General features: G+C 43.4%; 1 long non-coding RNA gene across 1 annotated transcript in view; it reads left to right on the top strand.

Annotated features, from left to right (window-relative positions):
- Nucleotides 1-239: 239 nt before the first annotated feature.
- The window catches only part of LOC121698523, a 21,985-nt gene continuing 16,523 nt past the window's right edge, over nt 240-5,701 (top strand). Inside the window, exon 1 of the long non-coding RNA XR_006026782.1 lies at nt 240-319. This is a non-coding gene — a long non-coding RNA (uncharacterized LOC121698523). The remainder of the gene's footprint in view (nt 320-5,701) is intronic.

Here is a 5,701-nt window from a genome sequence, read left to right as displayed (position 1 = left end):
AATGTCAATATCTGGTACTTATCTTTGGCAGCCTGGGCCACGTGCATAGGCTTGTCATTAGGGGTCTCAGGATAGTTGGCTTTACAAAAGCAAGGGCAAAGCAAATTGCCAAATACTCTTCAATATCCTCCATTATTGGAAGTCGCCATATATGGAGAAGAAGGTGTTGTGTGTATCCATAAATCTGCTGTTCGAGATTGTCATCAGACCCACATTGGTGGATCATGCCTTAGCAATGTTCTGTATCTGTAACATTTATGTCCTTATGTACATTTATTATGAATTGTGGACATAAATAAAGTAGTTAAAATGTGTGTGTGTGTGTGTGTCTGTCTCTGTGTGTGCGTGTGTGTGTGTCTCTGTGTGTGTGTCTGTCTCTGTGTGTGCATGTGTGTGTGTCTCTGTGTGTGTGTGTGTGTGTGTGTGTAAAGGACTGAGCCTTCAGCTCCATGACTCACCAATCCATTTCCCCTCATTTTCCAGACCCCGACCAATCTCTATGCTAAACTGCACACACACACACACACACACACACAAGGCACTCACATGCTCTCTCTCATACACACATATGCTGTCTCTCTCTCTCTCTCTCTGTCTCTCTCTCTCTCTCCCTCTCTCTCTCTCTCTGTCTCTCACTCTCAGACACACACACAATATGTGAAACTGCAGGTTTTATCAGACACACACACAATATGTGAAACTGCAGGTTTTATCAGACACACACACAATATGTGAAACTGCAGGTTTTATCCGGATTTACATTTTATCCGGGTGGTGAATAATGAGGATAAATCACGTTGGTGTCAATAATTAGGTAGCAGAGGAGTAGACAAAACTGTGACAGATACTCTCTCACTCTTTCTCTCTCTCTCACTCTCTCTCTCTCTCTCTCACTCTCTCTTTCTCTCTCTCTCTCACTCTCTCTCACTCTCTCTCTTTCCCTCTCTTTCTTTCTCTCTCTCTCTCACTCTCTCTCTCTTTCTCTCTCTCTCTCTCACACACACACAAACACACTCATGTACACACAGACACACACATACTGTACACACACATAGACAAACACAGACAAGCAAACACACACACACACACACACACACAAATTTCAGACAAGGGTAGACAGGGTTGTTATAGAGTATAGCCAAGTCACAAGACAGCTGACAGTGAGGAATGAGTCTGATATGCTTACACACACACACACACACACACACACACACACACACACACACAGTGTAAGTAGTGACCCTGACACACAAATGCACTCACATACTCACACGTGCATTGCCGTGAGGACATAAAACATGCAAATGATGAAGAGGCTGGCTTCCTCTCCATCTAACCACTCATTTGCTACGCATGCACACACACACACACACCACACACACACACACACACACAGAGCAACTTCAATACTCACAATCACACACTCACACACACACACGTACACACACACGCACGCATGTACGCACACACACACACACACACACACACACATTGTACCGTGTTGAGACTGTAAAGGATGACATACTGTAAAATCCTCCATCTCTCCATACTGTCATGGGTAACGTTCCCTTCCTACCCTCTTAAGGAGTGTTAATTACGATCATGTGATAGAGGGAGAGAGATACGCTCAAACACACATACACACACACACATACTCTGTCTCTCTCTCACACACACATATACTCTCTCACACACACACACACACATACACTCTCTCACACATTCTCTCTCTCTCTCTCACTATCTGGCCCTGCACATGTCCACACAGCTTAATAGATAGATAGATAGATAGATAGATAGATAGATAGATAGATAGATCCTGCATGGGGAAATTCAAGGGTCTCAGTAGCATACAGACATAACACACAACATGCACTTACAGCAGAAATGGTAAACATAAGTATAAGTATAAACATATAACTAAACTCCACTGTACAATAAAGACAGTAGAAGATAAGAAAGATAAGAAAACTAACAAAACTAAATACTAAATACACTATATAAATTAAATTAAGAAAGTCCAATGTGCTTGAGGGTGATCAAGCATAAGACGCTTGTAGTGACAGGGCCGGGACTGGTGAGGTGCTAAAGTGAGTGAGTGTCATGGTGAAGGTGCAAAAGTAGTCCAACCATAGTCCAACAGTGCAACAGTGCAAGAGTAAGGTCTAGAGACCAGCATAAATAATATAGACAAATAGGAGAGTAAAGTATAATATAGACAAGGTAAAATAAAAAACTATTTCAGTGCAAGAACAGGTTGAGGTAATAGGGTTATAGCCATCCATTCATTCATTCATTCATTCATTCATTCATTCATTCATTCATTCATTCAGTATTGTAGCAGAAGCCTGACCGCAGCCATTGATCATGTGTGCTAATATAGCATGAAAAACAGTGTAGCAATAAAACAGTAGTGAAAACATTAGGCTGTGTACATTAGTAAAACAGTAGTAAAACAGTAGTAAAGCAGTAGTGGGCAGTCAGTACTCAAACATGGAGAGGGTGGAGAGGCAGACAGACTAAGCAGAGAAGTCTATCTCTCCTCTTCCTTTTAGTGAGGCATTGAACAGTCAGTCCTACTGTCCTAATCAGTCCTACTCCAGCCCATTGCGAGGGTTAGTACGGAAGTGAGGTGTGGGGTCCCCTCAATGAGCTACACTAGATGGGACAAACATCCTATAGAAAGCCTACATGCAGAGTTCTGCCGATTGTGTCAGGATTCTCGTATGAACTGTTTGTTTTTGTCTCTCCCTACCTGTTGGAGTGTGAATTATAGACTTTATTTTTGTAGCCATGTGTTGGGTCATGTGCCCGGAATCACGCCAATGTCCTTATTTGGGCAACTTCCTGCCTTTGTTCAATTCCCTCCAATTTCTCTGTTCACCTGTGTCTCATTTTGTGTTGATTTGTGGAGTATTTAAACACTGCCCTTTTAGTTCACTTTGTCAGATCGTCACGGTATGTACTGTTACTGCTACCTGACTGCCATGTGAGTGAGACTAGCGTGAAGCTCTTTAAAGAGAAAAGATTAGGTTACTGTTCTTCCCGGTTTTGAACTCTGCCTGTTTTTGACGAAGTCTTCTGCCTGTCGGTTTTGGATTACTTGCCTGTACCTGTCCGTCTGTATCTGTCTGTCTGTCTGTCTGCCTGTGTACGAATCCTGCCTGTACCTGGACTCTGATTTGCCTGCTGGACTGTTTGTGAAAAAATCCTTTTGATCTGCAATTGATTCCCGTTCTGAGTCGTGACAGATTGATCCAAATCCAAAAGAAAACACCAGCCAATGCATGTAGGGCAGAACTAGGCAGATTACCATTGGTCATCAAGATGCAAAATAATGGCAGTTTTGCTTGGACAGCAGGGACAGACAGCAGGTATGTCCCTGAATGCCATAAGGCAAGGGACAGTGATTAAATAATTATGATTTTTATACGGCACCTATCCATATAGTTACACGGACAAACACCATACATGCATGCGCACACACACACACACACACACCACATTCACCAGTTTGTTAATCTTGGGTGCATATGTATTTACCATGTACTGTATTCCTAGCATTGTCTATGTAAATGTATGTCTAAATGTTCTGCTTTGGCAATGTAAAAATATTTGTCATGTTAATAAAGCTCACTTGAATTGAGAGAAATGAGACAAAGAGAAGAAACAACAGTGTGTGTGACAGAGATGGAGAGAACAGAGAGAGAGAATATAGAGGTGAGAAGAACAGAGAGAAAGAGGGAGAGAAAATAGAGAAAGTGAGAGAATAGAGAGATGAGAGGGAGAAACGAGAGATGAGAGGGAGAAACAAGAGAATAGAGAGATGAGGGGGAGAAACAAGAGAATACCGATACACTAATTTGCTCTCCCTGTCTGTTCCTCATGTTGTGTTATGTGTGAGGTGCTATTTGGCTGGGGCAGGTCTATGATTTGTGTGTGTGTGTGTGTGTATTGTGTATGTGAGATTGTGTTGGGTCCATGCCTCGGGTCAGTAATCGATAGCCCCGAATGAAGTTGTAGTTTACAACAATCCACATAGAAATGAGAGTGGAGGCTTTTGGTGTGTGTGTGTGTGTGGTGATAGTGTGAGATAGAAACACAAAGACGTGGGAAACACAGCGCTGTGCAGTTTTGTGATGAGGAAGTTGTCTCCACTTAATGACTTTTCATGTTTCTCCCTAGCTGGCCATGAAGAAGTCTAGTTTCTCTTCCTCATCCTCCAAACATCTCCCACACTCTACAAACAACTCTCACTCTCACGCCTGCTGGATGCTTTGGGTTTGTTTGTTCGCTTGGTTGTGTTGTGTTTGTGTTTGTTCATCAATGTAGGTCTATGTTTGTTAGGTGAGGTGTGGGTGTGTGTGTGTGTGTGTAGGTGCAGGCACCGTATGTGTGTGTGTGTGTGTGTGTGTGTGTGTGTGTGTGTGTGTGTGTGTGTTCTTATGAGTCATCCACTCACTTATTATGACTCACTTGTCATTATGAAGTGTACTGTATAGAGAAGAAAATACCTCCACACAGACAGCATTTGACATCTACAGGACCTGTGTGTGTGTGTGCATTGACTTGTGTTTTCTTTTTGAGCATCACTAGTTGCTAAGGGATGATGGCACCCACGTCTCTTTAGCTGGCAAAGATGCTGAGAAGAACCCATCACACACACACACACACACACAGACACACACACACACACACACAGACACACCTGCTCTTTCTCCCCCGTGTGTGTGTGTGTGTGTTTGACCCTGGGAGAGCATACACACCTCTCTGCAGCCACACACACCTCTCTAAGGGCCAAGACAGCACACACACACACACACACACACACACACACACACACACACACACATACACACAAAGTGAGTGTGATGAGAAAGAAAGAATGAAAGATCGATGGATTTAGATTACAGTAATTCATGTATATGTTTTTTCTCTTGGTATTCTTGCATTTTCTACTGTATAGTTCTATTGTTGTACTTGTAGTTATTACTTATTTTCTCTATGAATGTGTGTGTGTGTGTGTGTGTGTGTGTGTGTGTCTGTGTGTGTGTGTAGTGTAGTAGTTTTATTGCTGTAGTTATTACTGCCCTGTTGTCCTCTATATTTTCTCTCTATATCAGTTTTGATGTACAGTTGATGCTTAACATTTTAAACCTGTAGCTTTAACATTTGATTTGTTTTGATAGAGAAGGACAAAAGGCAGGGGAGAGATGGAGAGAGAGGAGGAGAGGGAGAGAGGAGGATGAGAGAGAGAGGAGGATGAGAGAGAGAGAGAGGAGGATGGGAGAGAGAGGAGGATGATGAGAGGGAGAGAGAGGAGAATGAGAGAGAGAGAGAGGGAGGGTGAGAGAGAGAGGAGAATGAGAGAGAGAGAGGAGGATGGGAGAGAGAGGAGGAGGATGAGAGAGAGAGAGGGAGGGTGAGAGAGAGAGAGAGAGAGGATGAGAGAGAGGGAGGGTGAAAGAGAGAGAGGAGGATGAGAGGGAGAGAGAGGAGAATGAGAGAGAGAGAGGAGGATGAGAGGGAGAGAGGAGGATGAGAGAGAGAGGAGGATGATGAGAGGGAGAGAGAGGAGATTGAGAGAGAGAGAGAGGGAGGGTGAGAGAGAGAGGAGAATGAGAGAGAGGAGGAAGAGAGAGAGAGAGGAGGATGAGAGGGAGAGAGAGGGAGGATGAGAGGGAGAGAGGGAGGATGAGAG

This window comes from Alosa sapidissima, chromosome 23, assembly GCF_018492685.1.
Source record: "Alosa sapidissima isolate fAloSap1 chromosome 23, fAloSap1.pri, whole genome shotgun sequence".
Taxonomy (NCBI): domain Eukaryota; kingdom Metazoa; phylum Chordata; class Actinopteri; order Clupeiformes; family Clupeidae; genus Alosa; species Alosa sapidissima.
The sequence above is the reverse complement of the archived record's forward strand: the minus strand, read 5'-3'. Positions and strand labels throughout refer to the sequence as shown.